Genomic DNA, 19,313 nt, shown 5'->3' on the forward strand with positions numbered 1-19,313 from the left:
TGTTCTTCCTTGATTTCTTATATTTCATGCGTAAATCCTTTATCAGGGACTGGTCTCAGGGAGCTACCTTAAGGACCCTGTGGAGATCTTGTAGGGCCTGGGTGCAAGCCTCGTCAAACCAGCCAATTTCCTGTCTCTTCTTAGATACATTAGGCCGATTTAAAGATAGTTTAATTTCCTTAAGTAGTTCTAGGAAGTTTGGAATTAAGGTGTTAGATACTGCATTCAGATATAGACACTTCATGATCCGATTTACTTTATTAGTTACGACCTGTTGAATGATTTGCTTCTTATCTATTCTGTCCCATTTAAGCTGAAACCCATTCTGTCTAGCTAGGATTGGTTTAGGAACTTTTTCAGTCTGCTTTGGGTAAACTCCTACACTGGTGACCTAAAAAACAGTATGGCATGGTCACTGAAATTAGAAAATGTTGTGATGGTGTGAATAATACTCCCATAAGAGTGAGCAGAGGCAACTATGAAGTCAATAGTCAACCCATAGTGGCCACGGTAAAAGGAGTTATCTTGACCACATTCTTCTGGATCTCTTTTGTTCCAGACTTCTAGATTCCAAGAAGTTAGTAGCCTATTTAAACTGTTACCATGTTCATTGTGTAAAAAATGCACCAGTGAATCCCCCTGCATATCTTCTACCCCACAGAGCATTTCCGATAGGTGGTAGCATATTTGAACATTAAAGTCCCCTGCCCACAAAATATTAATATCCTTGACTGGCAATGCCCTTATGAATTTTGTCAACTCTCTCTCCAAGGAGCCTACAGTTGACTCCATACTGCCCCCAAAATTATTATTATAATAGTTTGCCAATAACCATACTGGCGAACATTCTACTCTAAAAGCTAAGAGGTTGAAGTAGGGAGATTAGTGTTTGAACTTTATAATCTTGACATTCAAGGTATTTGAGATTAAAGTGAGCAAACCTCCTTTTGCTCTACCTGCTGGAGATGAAACTGCATTGGTTTGAGAAGATCGGCAACCCTTGATTGAGAGGGGGTCTATTGCTCATGTTTCCTGGAAACAAATAATGTCTCTGCCTTACCATATTGAAAGCCACTCTGGTAAGGCCTGCTTGGTGGCGATACGTCCAACATTCCATGTGGCGCACCACGTGTTTCTGGTGTCCCGCGCTTTCCTCACAGGGCAATACACCTGTGTTACTAATTTGTTCCAGATCGCCAGTTACCTTGTCAGTGTTTCCTCCGACTGGTAATTCATTCTGGCCCATGAGGGCCGGTACCTCCGGAATATTAGCTAACTCCTTAGGGTGACTTAAAGTTCCTAAATCAGCCAGGGGTGCAAATCTATTTGTCAGCTCATACATTCCCTCAGATCTATAATGGCTTACACTGTCCTGTATTGCAGAGATAGGGGGGTCTAAGGGTTGATTTAAAACTCTCCAGTTGTTGGATTGTTGGTGCAATCGAGGTGTGGGTCGCAGAACGGATCTATAAAAATTTGATAGCGGGAAACCGTGATTTTTGAATTAGGAGAGGGAGTGTTATTACAAACCCTCAACAAGTTTCTTACCACATGCTTGTTATTAAAATTCACGACCATGCAATCCCCACTTGTTGCTTTAGGAAAAGGCCCCACCCAGCATACTCTCCTGGCCATAATAATGTGCGTGTCTAATCTAGTGCCCAATAAGCCAAACACTTTAGCATGAGTACTAAACCAAACAAGCATTTGAATTGCAATAGGTCTCGCATTTTCAAAAGTTTAAGCAATTTGCGTTGTAAATGACAATGCCTTTTATTTATCTGTTTTGAAAATTAAGGCATTAAAAAGGCATTGTCATTTACAATGCCAATAGCTCAAACTCTAAGAGTGAGCAGAGACAACTATGAAGTCAATAGTCGACCCATAGTGGCCACGGAAAAAGGAGTTATCTAGACCACATCCATCTGGATCTCTTTTGTTCCAGACTTCTAGATTACAAGACGTTAGTAGCCTATTTAAACTGTTACCATGTTCATTGTGTAAAAAATGCACCCCGGCATATCTTCTACCCCACAGAGCATTTCCGATAGGTAGAAGCATATTTGAACATTAAAGTCCCCTGCCCACAAAATATTAATATCCTTGACTGGCAATGCCCTTATGAATTTTGTCAACTCTCTCTCCAAGGAGCCTACAGTTGACTCCATACTACCCCCAAAATTATTATTATAATAGTTTACCAATAACCATACTGGCGCACATTCTACTCTAAAAGCTAGGAGGTTGAAGTAGGGAGATTAGTGTTTGAACTTTATAATCTTGACATTCAATGTATTTGAGATTAAAGTGAGCAAACCTCCTTTTGCTCTACCTGCTGGAGATGAAACTGCATAGGTTTGAGAAGATCCTCAACCCTTGATTGAGAGGGGGTCTATTGCTCATGTTTCCTGGAAACAAATAATGTCTCTGCCTTACCATATTGAAAGCCACTCTGGTAAGGCCTGCTTGGTGGCAATACGTCCAACATTCCATGTGGCGCACCACGTGTTTCTGGTGTCCCGCGCTTTCCTCACAGGGCAATACACCTGTGTTACTAATTTGTTCCAGATCGCTGGTTACCTTGTCAGTGTTTCCTCCCACTGGTAATTCATTCTGGCTCATGAGGGCCGGTACCGCCGGAATATTAGCTAACTCCTTAGGGCGACTTATAGTTCCTAAATCAGCCAGGGGTGCAAATAGGGGGAAAAGGCCCCACCCAGCATACTCTCCTGGCCATAATAATGTGCGTGTCTAATCTAGTGCCCAATAAGCCAAACACTTTAGCATGAGTACTAAACCAAACAAGCATTTGAATTGCAATAGGGCTCGCATTTTCGAGAGTTTAAGCAATTTGCATTGTAAATGACAATGCCTTTTATTTATCTGTTTTGAAAATTAAGGCATAAAAAAGGCATTGTCATTTACAATGCCAATAGCTCAAACTCTTGTAAATGCGAGGATGACCTTGGGAATACAGGACAGTGAAGAAATGCGGCAGTTGTGGAATAAGGTTGGCCTTGGGAACACAGGACAGTGGAGAAATGTGGCAGCTGTGGAAAGGTGTTAGAGCAAGATCCATCCATGTGGTCTGTGCCTTTCACATCCTCTTGAACGAATTGTATGAATCCAATTTAAAAGTTTGCGTTTCTGCACTTTCTGGAGATCTCAACATAAATAAAAGGTACATAAACGTTTTTGTCTTAACATAAACTATAAAGTTGTTGCTCAGGGCAATTACAATAATATCCAGCCCTCTCGGCTGAGAGCAGTTATAATAATACCCAGCCCCCTCGGCTGCCTAATATTGTAAGTGTACTCAACACCATCTCTACAGTTGTTAAAACAACTTTTCTCACCTGACCTCCCAACCCCCACTCTTGTATCCATCAACAGTGAGCCCATCTTTGTGATAGAAAGCTTCAAGAAGGGAGGGGCCACTCCCACACCTGGGGTCTTATTTATGAAGGCCTTGCGTCAGTTTTGCGCCGCCGGTGCGTCACTTTTTGTGACGCACCAGCGGTGTAAAAAATGCGCCCTTTTGCACCATATTTAAAAAGTGACGCATCTAGGTAGATGCATCACTTTTAAACCCCTGCGCCAAATTATACCTGCGTCAGGTATAATGTATGCAGAGGGGGCGTTCCCCCGCAAAAATCCTCGTAATAGTGACGGAGTGAAATCTATGAGATTTCACTGCGTCACTTTTAGGACGCTGTTGCGTCAAAATATTGCGCCTGCCTCACAGCAGGCGTAAGACTGACGCAGGCCCTTTCACATGTGGCTTTCTATGGGAAGCCGTTCATGTCAAAATTACAGATCCCCATATAAGACACCTCCTGAAATGCATGGAGTGCTGCAAAATAAATTTGAGACACATCAGAATGAATGTAACATATGTCTAAACAAAGACTAAACATGGCAGAGTGAATATACTACCTAGTGAACAACAGGAATAACACACACTCTGAATTGGATATAAGGTATGTTGAGATGTATAGTAACTACGCTGAAAGGAATATGACTGTTGCTGAAAAGAATACAACAAGAACTCAAGTGAATATAAACCTTATTGAAATGATATAGACTGGTGCTGAAATGAATATAACCCACATTGGAACGAATATGGTACATATTAAATTGAATTTGACAGTCTTTAAAATGACTGTGACACACATGAAATGAATGTGAGACATACAGCAATGAATACAAGCCATGTTCAAATGAATATGACACATGTTCAAATGAATATAAGATAAGTTGAAATGCATATGACTAGTGTCAAAATGAATATAACACTGAACTGAATATGACACGTGTTCAAATGAATACAAGATACGTTGAAATAATTATGACTAGTGTCAAAATGAATATAACTAACACTGAACTGAATATGACACATGTTCAAATGAATATAAGATAAGTTGAAATAAATATGACTAGTGTCAAAATTAATATAACTAACAATGAACTGAATATGACACGTGTTCAAATGAATACAAGAAAAGTTGAAATAATTATGACTAGTGTCAAAATGAATATAACTAACACTAAACTGAATATGGCACATGTTGATATAAATATGATTGCAGTTGAAATGTATTTGGTGCACATTAAAATGAATAAGGTCCACACTGAAATGAATATGAGAAGCTTTAAACTGAATACAACATCCATTGGAACCGATGAAACATGGCAGAATAAATATTCTACCTATTGGACAATGTGAATAACACACTTTGAATTGGATAAAAAATAAACTGAGATGTATAACAACTACGCTGAAAGGAATTTGACTGTTGCTGAAAAGAATACAACAAGAACTAAAGTGAATATAAACCTTATTGAAATGATATAGACTGGTGCTAAAATGAACATAACCCACATTGGAACGGATATGGCACATATTAAATTTAATTTGACACTTTTTAAAATGACTGTGACACACATGAAATGAATGTGAGACATACAGCAATGAATACAAGCCATGTTCAAATGAATATGACACATGTTCAAGTGAATATAAGATAAGTTGAAATAAATATGACTGGTGTCAAAATGAATATGATTAACATTGAACTGGATATGAAACATGTTCATATGAATATGATTGCAGTTGAAATTAATTTGATGTACATTAAAATGAATATGACCCACACTTAAATGAATATGAGATGCTTTGAACTGAATACAAAATCTCTTGGATTGAATATGATACATATTAAATCGAATGCAACACTTTTTCAAATGGCTGTGTCACACATGAAATGAATGCCAGACAATCAGCAATGAATACAAGCCATGGTCTTAGGAATATGGCACATGTTCAAATAAATATAAGATAATTTGAAAAAAATATGACTAGTGTCAAAATGAATATGACTACGTCTGAAATAAATATGACATACGTTCATATGAAGATGACTACAGTTGAAATTCATTTGGCATGCTTTAAAATGAATATGGCCCACTTTGAAATGAATATAAGAAGCTTTGAATTAAATACAACATCCATTGAAACGAGTATTGCACATCTTGAAATAATTCTGACACATGTAGAAACATACATGACATATGTTGACACAAGTAACATGTTTGTTGAATTTGAAATTACACACTTTCAAAGGAATATAACAACTGTTATATTAAATCTTGATCTGTTGAAATACACATTACTCATGTCATAATGGATAAGACAGGCATAGCAATGAATATAACAATTGTTAACATTAATTTGCCCTAGGTTAAATTAATGTGATACATAATTGAATGAGTATGGCATGCACTGAAAGTAATCTACCTAGTGTTAAAATGATAATGGCCTACACTGAACTGAATCTGATATATGTTGATATGAATGTGAACGTAGTTGAAATTAATTTGTTATGCCTTAAAATGAATATGGTCAACATTTAAGTAACTACGAGAAGCTCTGAACTGAACGTGGCATACATTTGTAATGAATATGGCATGTTTTGAAATAAATCTGAAACATGATTAAATCCACAGTTTGCTGCAAGACAAACTCTTGTTTAAAATGGAGTCATGTGTACAGAGTACCAGATTGTCCGGATAGAAGATGTTGTAGGAGGAGTGTACAGAGAGTGCCTGCAATTTGCTGACTCTTCTGGACAATTTGAAATAGGCATTAGAAAAGCAGTCTTTATAGTTAATAAATGGAGAAAATGTTAGACCTGGCATCCTTGGCGTGGTTTTCCCTGTATTTTTGCCACTGCCTCCTGTGTTTTTGCTGTGTGCTGGGTTTCGTTTTTGCTGGTACAGATGCTTTGCTACAGCAATCAAATGATTGACAGAATGCTGACAATGCAAACATTCTCCGCCAGTCAAAAGATCTGGGTTAAATCCATCGTTCTTTTGCCCACTACACCACCCCAGTTAGGACCCAGCCATATGCAAATCAGTCTAGACCCTGTGCCCCATGGGAACAGTCCAGACCGAACTGCCAGGCCAGGTCTTCCCTGGACTGGAAACAAGCATCCTGGGACTGGTTTCAGGATATGTTAATCAATCAATTTTTCTGGATAAGATTAACGATCTGATGACAGAAATTCAGCACATCCCTACTTTGCACTGTTCAATGGAGACTCCTTACCCCTGCCCTAGGCCGACGAATCTACTGACCACCCTACCCTTTCTTACTAAGGAGCTCTTGTCTATCTTAGTGGGACGGGTGAAAACTGGCTCCCCAGCTGATCCCTGCCCCCCTAAAATCTTTAAAATGGCTTGGCCGGGCATTGAGGACAAAGTACTCTCTCTCCTGAATCGCTCCTTGGAAACAGGGCTGGTCCCCTCCAATTTTAAGGCAGCTTGGGTGCTCCCACATTTAACCATTTGGATGCGGGGGTTATTCCCCTGCTGTGCTGGGGGACGGGGGCGCGCATAGCGCCCCGGTGCTCCTGACGAGCTGAGCTCATCATGAGCCACGGTGCTCGTGTGCTGATGACGAGCTGAGCTCTTCACGGCCACACCCGTTTCCTTAGAACGGTCAGCACAGCAGGGTAATTATCCCCGTGTGTGAGCGTTCTAACGGCCTTGACGAGCTCAGCTTGTCATCAGCACACAAGCACCATGGCTCATGATGAGCTCAGCTCGTCATCACCATGGGAGGCATTAAAAGAAACCTGGTGCCGATCCAAAAAACTTTAAGAAGTTCAGGTCAAATTCTCGGCTACCTTTTCTGGCAAAAATTATCAAACAGCATGTATTACAATCTTTTACTCGCCACCTGGAGCCCAATCAGCTTCTTGAGCCTAATCAGGCAGGGTTCAGAGCCCATCACAATACGGAATTGGTCATGGTTTCCGTACAGGATGATCTGAGACTTGGGGAAGACAAAAAAGTGCTGTGTGCTCTGGTACTCCTATACCTATCTGCATCGTTTGACACTGTTGATCATCGTCAACTACTAACGCGGATTAGTGACATAGGGATCCGGGGCATGGCTCTGGCTTGGCTGACCTCATTTCTTAGAGATCGGTCCCAGCGACTACAATTAGGAGATCTGGTGTCCCAGCCACCTAGGCTGGTGTGTGGAGTACCCCAGGGTTCAGCTTTATCCTCCCTGCTTTTCAATGCCTATCTGCAGCCTTTAATTGCTGCATTGAATCATTTGGATTGCAGGGTTTATTATTATGCCGACGACACCCAAATCTTGATCCAGATCGACCATTCACCTAGGGCTTACCTGAAAATGCAAGACATTCTCAGGTTTACCATCAACTGGATGTCAGCAAACTCGCTAAAAATCAACCCTGAGAAAACTGAGGTTTTAGCGGTTACTTCAACCTCGAACCCTTGGAATGACCTGTTCTGGCCCGCAGAACTAAGTACCTTCCCCCAGTCGGCCATTGCCGTAAAAAGCCTTGGTATCAAGATTGATGCCTTGCTATCCATGACACAACAAGTATCGGCGGTGGTTGGAACCCCTGTGGGCTTAATGCGTCAGCTCCGGAAACTGTCTCCACTTCTGCACCCTTAGACTGGCAGTTTCTGCTCTGATCTTATCACTTCTCGATTATGGGAATGCCCTATATCTTGGTCTGCCAAAAAATCTTTTGGCCAGGCTTCAGGTGGTAATGAATGATCTGGCGAGACTAATTTTTTAAAAAACCCAGACATACACAGGTCATGCCCTTATTGCAGAACCTACACTGGCTCCCGATCTTACAGAGAACCAAATTCAAAAGTCTCTGTATTGTGCACAAGGCTATTCATGGCTCAGCACCTAGTTACATCAAGGTCCGTTTGACTAATTACTGCCCGAGTAGGGTTCTCTGGTCAGCTGATGCCTGCTACCTGGCCTGCCCCCGGTACAATCGCTCGTCCTTGAGTGGGCGAGCCTTCTCGACCGTTGCTCCTTAGGCATGGAACCGTCTCCCCACTGAACTTCGTAAGGAAACGAATCTCCTCCGCTTTAGGAAGAGTTTAAAAACTGTACTATTCTTAGAGGCATGGGGATCACTTTGAACAGCTCACTTCGCTCTGAACTAGTTCTGGACGTCCGCTGACAGCGCTTAGAGACCACTGGGTGATAACGCGCTCTATAAATCCACAGTAACATAACATAACATGTCACCCTTCTTCAGCAAGGCTAGCTTGAATCCAGTGGTGCAGTGAGCAAGCGACCCACGTCTGGACATACCCGTCCAACTTAGGGTAAAAAGTGTTACAGCCAGGGGGCAGAGCCAGGCCGGCGGCCAAGATGGTCGCCCGGGCTCCTGGCTCGGCTGACTCTCCTCTCCCGCCGCCTGATTTCTTCGTCCGCCTCGCACAGCTCCGGAGCTCCCGTGTGTCGGAAGGGGCGCTGAGCATATGCGTCCGACCCGAGCGCTTTCCGTGCCTCAGAAGCGGAGTTACGGACCTTCATGGTTTTGGCCTGCGCGAGACTTCCAGCCGGGACCTAGCGTGACTACGCCGCCGCCAGCGAGAGCAATAACAACGGCCGCAGGGATCCAGGAGGTACCGGTCAACCACTAAGCAGGTCAGCCCGCCCCTGAGAACTTGGCTCCAGCACTACCCCAGATACCGGGAGGTCAGAACACACGCTATTTTTCAGCGCTGGTTTGGTGTCTCCCCCCCTTCTCCCCTTGATGGGCTTGCTCGTCCACTACCTGCCGCTGGCTATTCGATGGAGCGCTGTTTGGCCTGCAATGTACTGCCTCCTCCCCGCATTTCAGTTACGTGGGACTGGCTGCGGCGCAGTACCACCGTGGCGCCTTTTGGACTGTGGGGGCCCGAAAGTGCTTATCCGCCACGCAGTGGGACGAAGACACTAATGGGTAGTAACGTGGGGGTACTGACGACACCATTCCCTCTTTATCGGACTCGGGGCGGGCGGCCCTGGCATTTGCTTAAGCGGCGTTGGGGTTTGGGGTCCCCCCTGTGAGTATTGATTTACTATGGTGAGTCCACAGATGGCGTTGGAAGTGTGCACGGTGGATTGAGGGGAGTGGAGCGGACGTCCCCCGTGCGCTGAAAGGACGGAATTGGAAATGGATTGCTGCAGGGGGGGGCCTGGTGCCATCTGAATGGGGAGAACACTTTGCCGCAGACATCTTGGTTGCGAGACTTTGTTCATGTGGCCCCTGCTCGGCCTTCGTTGAACAGGTTTTGTGGTGGGACCCTGCTCAGTCTTTCTCGGCGGCGTGGGAGAATGTTCACGCAAGTAAAACTTCCTGTATGCTCTTAATTGACTGCTTCTTCGACACCTGATCCTATGGACACGTCATTTAATTGGAGCGTCCACCGGCTATGTTTGTTTATTTTTCCTTTTGCTCGCCTTTCCTGGTGTTGAGCTTTGAAACTGTGAAATGGCTGCCCTGGTTCTCCTACACATTGTTCTTTGGATCACAGACGTAAAATGGCGGTGGATGCTCCTGACGGTGCAGTTACTCTGAACATTGCAAGGCATCTTATTCCTTTTGAGTTGGTCTGTCCGTTCACTGTGTTGTTCTACTTGCTTTCTCCCGCTTATAATGTTTGCGACATGTTTCTGACTCGGGCCATGGAATGTATGTACATCAATGACACTCAGTTCCTTTGTTCTAGCACGGGGAGGTTTCCAGCTTGCCTGGGTGGCTTGCGGGGGTGGGCTGTAACTGTGATTTTGAATCTGCTTCTGTCCTTGACATTTCACCATCCACTAAGGTATTATTGCAGGGGTCCGAGGCGGCGGGGGGAGGGCGGGGACCTGTACTGGGGACCCTCCATGTTTCTTTTCCCCTTTCGTGGGGTTTTCGTTCATTTCTTTTTCTTTTCCTTCCCTTACTTCGTGTGGAATATTGTCTCTTTCTCTCCTCTTCGTCTCTTTCTCTCTATATTTCGGGTTTAGATACTGGGCGACAGGCACGCTGCTAGGGGGGTAGGCCGTGGCCGTATGCAGGGGTGCAGGGTGGGGGGATGGGGGTGGGGTATTGTTTTTTTGATTCACTTTTTTAGTTCTATGGCCTTTATTTTTCATGTTAATATTTTGGTTTTTCTTTCCTTTCTTCTTTTCTTCTCCTTTTTCTGTGGGTCTGATTAGAGGTACTTCTCTGTGCGTTTTCCTAGTTCAGTAAAAGGGTTTATGTTTTAATGCTCTATGACGTGGCGGACAGGTACTGTTTGGGTGGGGATATGTAATGGTTGTTGAATATCCTGATTTTACGGCCTGATACGAATATCCTGCCTATGATGGTCCTGCCGTAAATATCCTATCTCAGGTCTAACCCTAACATTGGCGAGGTCTAACTGTGCGACATCAGATCCTGCTTTCTCTTAATTAAAAAAAAAAAAAAACCTTCTTAATCCTGTGACTATGTTCTACTAAACTCTCCTGAGTTACGCATAGATACTGTGAGGTGTACTTTTGCATTGATCCTGCTCTGTATTGTTTGACTGCACTACCTCTGTACCTTTGTTCAACCGTGACGGTTGGTAGACACTGAATGTAACTGTGAAATGCTAATAAAGGTTTACCAAAAAAAAAAAAAAAAAAAGTGTTACAGCCAACAAATGATGAACAGAATACTGACAATGCAAACATTCTCCTCCAGTCAAAAGATCTGGATTAAATCCATTGTTCTTTGGCCCACTTTGCCACCCCAGTTTGTACCCAGCCATGTGCAAATCAGTTTTGACCCTGTGCCCGATGGGAGCAGTCCAGACCGAGCTGCCAGGCCAGGTCCTCCCTGGACTGAAAACAAGCATCCTGGAACCAGTTTCAGGATATGTTAACCTTCTTCAGCCAGGCTAGCTTGAATCAAGTCGCGCAGAAGGCAAGGGACCCATGTCTGGGCATACCCATCCCACACAGGGCAAAAAAGGTTGCAGCAAACAAATGATGGAAGGAATGCTGACAATGCAAACATTTTCCCCCAGTCAAAAGATCTGGGTTAAATCCATCCTTCCTTTGCTCACCATGCCATTCCAATTTGGACCCAGCCATTTGCAAATCAGTCTTGACCCTGTGCCACATGGGAACAGTCCAGACCGAACTGCCGACCAACCGACTGTTCCCATGAGGGATTGATTTGCATATGGCCATGTCTGAACTGGGGTAGCAGAGTGAGCTAAAGAATGATGATGGATTAAACCCAGATCAGTTGACTGGGGGTGAGTGCTTGCAATGTTCAACACTCCGTCCATCATCCCCTTTGGTTTTGCTTTGTTCGTTCTAAATTGGCAGGGTATGCCCAGATGTGGGTCCCTTGTTAACTTTGCCACTAGATTCAAGCTAGCCTGGCTGATGACGGCTGATTAGCCAGAAACTGGTCCCAGGAATCTTGGTGCCGGTCCAGGGAAGACATGGCTTTGCAGTTTGGGCTGGACTGTTCCCATGAGGCACAGGGGCAGACTGATTTGCATATGGCCATGTCTGAACTAGGGTGGGGTAGTGAGCTAAAGAATGATGATAGATTAAACCCAGATCAGTTGACTAGGGGTGAGTGCTTGCAATGTTCAACCTCTATCCATCATCCCCTTTGGTTTTGCTTTGGTCTAGAAGCTTTGGGCACTTTGCTACTGCTGATCAGTGTCAAAGTGCAAGTGCTCCCAATGTAAATTGTGCATATGGATTGGTGTTTTCCTGATTGGTTTGTCTGACTTGCTACTAAGTCCCTAATATAGTGCACTGTGTGTGCCCAGGGTATGTAAGTCAAAGGCTGCTAGTGGACCTGCAGCACTGATTGTCTCACCCACACAAGAGCCTTTCAAAAGGGGTCTCAGACCTTCCACTGCAGCGTCTGTGCGCAATATCTACTGCCATGCCGACCTGGCAAGCACACCCATTTGCCAGGGCCTAAACTTCTTTTCTAGGACATGTGAGTCACCGCTAAGGTAGGCCCAAGTTACTCCTATGGGCAGGTTGCAGTGTATGTGAAAGGTAGGACATGTACTAATATGTGTGGCATGTCCTGATAGCGAAATGCAGTGACTTTCGTCTTTCACTATTGAAAAGCTACCTGTCCCATAGGATAGAATGGGAGTTTATTTAAAATATCTTATAAGTATAACTTTCCATTGGGACAAGATGGAAAGGTGGCGTTTGGGATCTCTGAACTCAGAATATAAAAATGCATCTTTTGGGAAAGATGATTTTTAAATTGTGTGTTTAAAAATACCACTTTTAGAAAGAGGGTATTTTCTTGCTTAGCCATGCTGTGTGCCTCTGCTGGTTTGTGGATTGACTGGTTTTGGAGTGGCAGAGGCTGGAGATGTGCATTCTCTTCAGATAACCACTGGGAGGGTTGAAGTGTATCCTGCCTTTCCTGGATGAGTCAATGCTGAGCTGAATAGACCTGGGTTGCATTTAGAGTAGTGAGAGGAGCTTTCTCTGCACCTGAATAGGTCTGGTCTGCCTTGGACAAGGCTGTCTCCACCTCCTGCTGGGAAGCTGGGCTAGAGAGGACAGAACTGGTTTTGTCTGGCGCACAGAGCCCCTCTGTCACAAGAGAACAAAGAGAAATGCAGTATAAATATTGAGGCCGACCCCAGGACTTTAGATTACTTCTGGACTCAAAAGGAATATCTGCCAAGGAGAAGAAATGAGAAAGCTGAAGGAGAAGTACTGCCGCTATGCAGGGTGCAGTCTGGGGTTGGCCTGTAGTGGCTGTTTCCACCCAGGAGAGGACAAAGACTTTGCTGTGTGCTGTGTCTCCTGCTTGAGGAAGATCTTCAAGGGCTTGAAGTAGATCTTGCCTCCTGTTCTGAAGTCTCAGGGAGACAAATACTTCACCCCCAGCTCTCCTGAACATCCTTGCTAGGAGTTCGAACCTGCCATTTTATGCCTGTTCCTGTGTTGAGCCTCTGGAGGTTGTTCTTGCTGCTTGGAGCTGGGAAAAGAGAATCAACTACAGAAGCATGACGCATGTGCACCCATTCCTGATGCAACACCCCTGTGCAGGAAGAATTTCCATTCATCGCCATGGAGCTGCTGAAGAAATCAAGACCGCGCTTGCCCGTGGCTGGAGAAATTGCCCCACGCTGAGTCTCATGTACCGTTCCCGGAAGTCCGAGATCACAGCACCGACTACGATGCAGGCCCTGCTGTTCCACTGCAAGAACCTATGCATCGTGGGACCACGGCTGAAAAGATCAATGCAGCACGGTTGCTGCCCCATCGAAAACCGATGCATCCCTGAATCCCCACGCATTGCACTGGGGAGCCAATTCTACAGCAACGCCCTGGGCCGCATTGTAAGAAACAGATGGATCACCTCCTCTTCAGTAAGGAACCGATGCATCACCTCCCCTGCATGGCAGTAAGGAAACGACGCACCACCTCCCCTGGAACAAGGAACCAAGTCATCACCTTCCCTGCGCTTAAGGAACCGACGCATCAAGGGTCCCTACTTGGACAAAGGTACCTACCTCTGCCAACTAAAGACCCCCATTTCTAATAGAAAACAATTGTGCAAGGACTCAAAGGATGTGCTCATTAACTCCAATTGTGGCATCCTGAATGGCCTGGGAGGAAATATATTTTGCAATACTTTGTGTGACCGAGTTCACAACAGGTGAGTTGAACAAAGAAGATTGGTCTGGCAACCACAAAAAGACTGAAATGGCCCATAGGTAGCTGTGATGAGAACAAGGCCCTGCTGGGCCATGAACAGACAAATCAGAAGAAACTGAGAAAGGGGTGCAGATAGAGGACTGATGTTCCTATATGAACACCATGCCACAGATTTATCCCACCAACTGACATATACCAACTTGGTGGAGGGATGCCTGGCAGCTAGAATAATATCACACACTTTGTGAGTACGTTTGAAAGCTGTCAACTCTCACCCCTCAATTTCCACTAATAAAGGGTGTGCAGGTTTCAGTGCAGGTCCCTCCCCTGTTGTTGCAACAGAAGATCCTCTCGATGAGGCAGCCTGGTCGGGGGACCGTTGCTCATGCTCAACAGCTCGGAATACTAGACTTTCCATGCCCAATTCGGAACCACAAGAATGATTTGGACCTGGTCATTCTTGATCTTCTTGAGAACTCTGGACAGAAGTGGTACTGGCAGAAAGACACACAGGAGGCCGGAGCTCCACTCCAGACTAAAAGCGTCTCCGAGCTAAAGATGCCTTGAAACCTCTAGTGCACAAAATCACGGACATGGCATGTTCACGGCAGTGGCAAACAGATCTAGCGAAGTTCTCGCACCACTCTTGACAGAGACCTTGCACCACCCCTGGATGGAGACACCATTATTGATCCACTAAGCATCGTCCTCTACGTTCGCCCACCCTGACCTTCAGAGAGCCCGCTAGGTGTTGAGCCACAGGGAAACACCCTGATGTTCCAGCCATGTCCAGAGACACAGAGTCCCTTGAGAAAGGGTCCCGGACCCTACTCTACCCTGTTTGTTTCAGTACCAGATGGCAATTGTATTTTCCATGAGTACAGGTACCAGTCTTCTCTTGATCAAAGGAAGAAAGACTTTCAATGTCAAGCAGATTATTCAATATGACATAGAAGGTAGTGATGGTTTAACAGGATTGCACATCAATCATGAACAGTAGATTATTTCATTATATGAATATACGCTAATAATATTGGTGCCCCTTAAGGTAACCGAATAAAGACACCCCACTACCACAGATATCAGCACACAAGATTTACTAAGAGCTCCTGTGCAAAGTTTAACAAAACCACTGTACCTCGGCACTCTTCAAATAACTCACATTTGTCATATAGTGTGACACAAATACTGTTAGGCAAATGATGTGATTACTCACAGGAAACCAATCCATACAATTAGACTGCTGCACAGTATCATTTAATATCAAGTAATGGTGTTTCATTCAAAAGTGCACAACCAATAGCCAGGGTGTAGTCCAAAACACAAACATATTTCTTAACAAAGATTCTGTTGTCATTAGTGAATCCACAGAGGTCAAGATCATACAACCTCTCTGTTGGCAAAGATGGAAAAGATGGAAAACTGCTGTTTTCCATCTTTGCCAACTGAGAGGCCGTATGATTTTGACCTCCATGGATTCACTAATGACAAATAATCTTTGTTAAGAAATATATGTTTGTGTTTTGGACTACACCCTGGCTATTGGTTGCACACTTTTGTATGAAACGCCATTACTTGATATTAAATGATATTGTGCAGCAGTCCAAGCAGATTATTTGAAGCTCTAATATACTGATGTGAAGCCTGGACTCTGTCCGAGACCAGACTCCTCTGATCTTGATCACTTCCAGATGGCTGGTCCAGCCAAGGAGTGCCACATCTGTCAATATACACAGCTCTGGTTGAGGAAGGTAGAGAGATCTGCCCTTGACCCAATTGTGATTCATCACACACCATTGCACATCTTTCACAATTCCCTCCGAGAGCTGGACCATGTTGGAGAGATTCACCCGATGCTGTGCCCACTGGAACTTCAGGTCAAACTGTGGAGTCCGCATATGTCAACGGGCATGTGTCACAAGCAGGATACAGATTGCCATGAGGTCCAACAGCCTCAGTGTCATTCATACCGAAAGCCAGGATAGAGGCTGAAACATTTGGATGAAAGTCTGAATATCCTGGACTTACCAAAACTGTACTTTGTCCAAAACAGCTCTGATGAAAGGGAGCTCATTATAGGGAGTCAGGTGTTACTTTGGCTTATCGATAGTGATCACTAGCAAGTGCAGGACATTCAAGGTAGTCTTGAGCTGAGAGTCAACTGCCTATTGCGAGCCCCCCTTTAACAGCTAATCTCGAGGTAGGGAAAGACTGGAATCCCTGAGCTGAAGGGGAGCACTGCAAGATTAAAAGTGCTCTTGGCCCATTGTGAATGGCAGGTAACATCTTTGGACAGGCAGGACGGGCATGTGGAAATATGTGTCTATCAAGTCAAACGCTACCAACCAGTCTCCGGGATGCAGGGTGCATAGGACTTGAGGGAGCATGAGCATTTTGAATTTCTCCTATTTCAGAAATAAACTATGAAGGTGCAGGTCTATGACAGTATGGAGGCCTCGGAGACCTCTGTCCTTTTTGGGCACCAGAAAGTAGCAATATAGATAATAATACTAGTAACTGGGTTGACAATAGTGTGGCAAGTAGTGGCACCTCTAGTGTTCACGTCAATCTGAACAGCACAATTTATCTACGGTGCAACAAGTAAGAGGATAACCCACAACTGCCAAATCGGACCGTAGTCCTTAATACACAAAAACAAGGGACTTGTGCACATGTAATTATATTTAATAGTGTTAATACTGAGAGTATCCCACAAATCACACGATCACACAATATATGATCCAAACGAGGTTCTTTTTCTCCTTTTTCAGGTTCATTTAATTTCCAGGTGCCCAGCCATATAGCAATATAGAAACCATGACCTACTTCTGATGCCGGCACCCTCTTGATTGCTCCCTTGGCCAAGAGAGCCAACACTGCCAGATAGAACAAGGAGAGGTGGTCCTCCATCAGCTGGTTGTAAGTGGGTGACGTGGGGGTAGGTGTTGTCATAAAGGGGATGGAGTGACCCTTTTTACTATCTGTAAAACACAATGGTCGGATGTTTCCAAACTCTGGTGGTGCAGATGATGGCCCATCCTTCCCCCCACTGGATGCCTTAAGGCAAACTAAAGGGGTTTAGAGGCTGCAGCTGCAGGGGGCTATGTACTAGCCTGCCCTTTGGCTACATGGTCTGTGGGACCCGTGTCCAAGGCTACAAAAAGGTTTGGAAGGTATGAATGCGGTTAAAAACCACTTCTGTGGCAGAAGGTGGACGAGGGGCCATGGAGAAGCCCAAAGAGCTGGCCATAGATCTGCTATCCTTAAAGTGCTCCTGCACTGAGCCTGCTTCCTTCCAAAAAGAGGAGAGCCCTCAAAGGGCCTGTACATTAGTGAGGCTCTAGCATCCCCTGAAAAGCAGGTGGTTCTCAGCCAGGCATGGCGCCGAAGAATTTCCGATAATTAAATCACTCTACCCAGCAAGACTGCCATGTTCAGCCACATTGTATGTTGAATTTTGTTGCATCTTTCTCCTAAGCAATGGCTTTGGAAAGTATGGCCCAGGCTTCCTCCGAGTCCCATATCATATGGAAGTATTGGCCCAAGAGGCATTGAGTGTTCCTCCCAAACACAGTGCAAGGCTGGCAGAAAAGGACACCCTCTTCCATGAAATATCCTTTACCCACAGTACAGTCTCAACAAAGACCAGCATATGCAACGCAGTCATCACATTGACTGTGACATTAACGCATGTTACTTTAACCCACAAGTTATTACAATGACTTGCTGTAGGGGAAGCGTTGTTGGACTGGTTTTGGATTTTTAAGTCCAACACCTTCCTACTGCTGCCTAGACTGGAGTTGGAATATTAATTTATACTATTCAAAAGTCCAAGGCCACCTAAATCAAGTCGTTGTAATGACTTGCGTGGTAAGGTAACATGTGGTAACCTCACAGTTGGGTAGTGACTGCGTTGTAAAGGCATGTGTGGTAAATGCATGTGGGGTTCCTTCATACAACCCGTCTACTCAAAGGTATCCCACCTCTTGTATCCCCTATCCGGTGGAGTGGTATGGAACACATCAGGATTAACTCCAGAGTTGGAGGCCTGGGCCTCGAAGCTCTACAGGGTGGGGTGCAGGGTAAGGAAACTGGGGTTCCCAGGAGTGAAACACCAGTGGCAGGCAACTGTATTAAGCACAGCAGGCCCTGCACAGGGCTTTGACCAGGCCCTGAGTAGGACATCAGTAAAGGCTTCGTTAAAAAGAAGGGTTCAGATGAGGTGACTCCCGAACATTCGTCTTCGCTGCCATTGAAGGTCCGAAACCTCAGCCACCCTACACACCACCATAGCAAATGAGGCATGCAGGAAACATACTTGTCAACTCGCTGACTATGAACAGGGGTGGGAAGTTTTATTTACATTTTTCTAAGTAGCAAATTCTGTTTTACATTTTCAGAACTCCTTTTGGGCTGCTAGGCCTTAAATATGGGTAGTCCACTACCTCTGATGCTCAGCTGTTTACGTTGATGCTCATTGTGACTATGGGAAGGTGGTGGATATTTTTCAGTGCATTTTCTAGTTGGGAACGTTGGGTTCTGACTTTTTCTTTTTAACTCTGTTTTTTCTCTATTTTGATTTGTGTTGGGTGGGCCAAACCTAAGGGGAATGTGATTTCAACTGTAAGTGTGCTGGGTGACTGCCAACCAGGTCTCCAGTGCTAGATATCTTTCTCATAAACTGTACCTCATCTGGCACAGCTTTACACCACTTAATAAGTCCCTAGTAAAGAGTACGTCTGGTACCAAGAGCATAGAAGCTGAAGAGGGACCACTGGGGCTGCAGCACCAATGTTGCCACCTTAAGGTCCCCTCACCAAGGCTATGCAAACTACCACTGCAGGCTGCATGCCTTGATGCAAGCAAAACTAGAAGAGCCAACATGGCAACACCTCTGTGTGCCATACCTACAGACACTGCCTGTGATATAGGTAAGTCACCCTTTACAGCAGACCTTACCAGCCCTAAGGCAGGGTACGCTATACCTCAGATGTGGACAAAGCTGCGGCGCTTTATCTTGTTTTTCTCCCCATTAATTACAGCTCGACCAAAGGAGTCTGCTGCACTTACCCTCCAAGTCCCAGCATTAGGGTAAGCATTGTGGAGATAGTAGTCTCTTTATTAATTACTTAGTGCACTTATGACTGACACGTTTTGTGCACTTACAGTCACTTACGATGACTGCTAGTGCTTCTACATTGTATATAGATGCTATTTTTTGATTGTACATTGTTTATTATTTGTCTTTCTTACAGGCTTTAGAATAAGACAGTTTTCAGTGGAGTGTGATTCCTTAGCCCAC

The sequence above is a fragment of the Lissotriton vulgaris genome, chromosome 6, assembly GCF_964263255.1.
Source record: "Lissotriton vulgaris chromosome 6, aLisVul1.2, whole genome shotgun sequence".
Lineage (NCBI taxonomy): Eukaryota > Metazoa > Chordata > Amphibia > Caudata > Salamandridae > Lissotriton > Lissotriton vulgaris.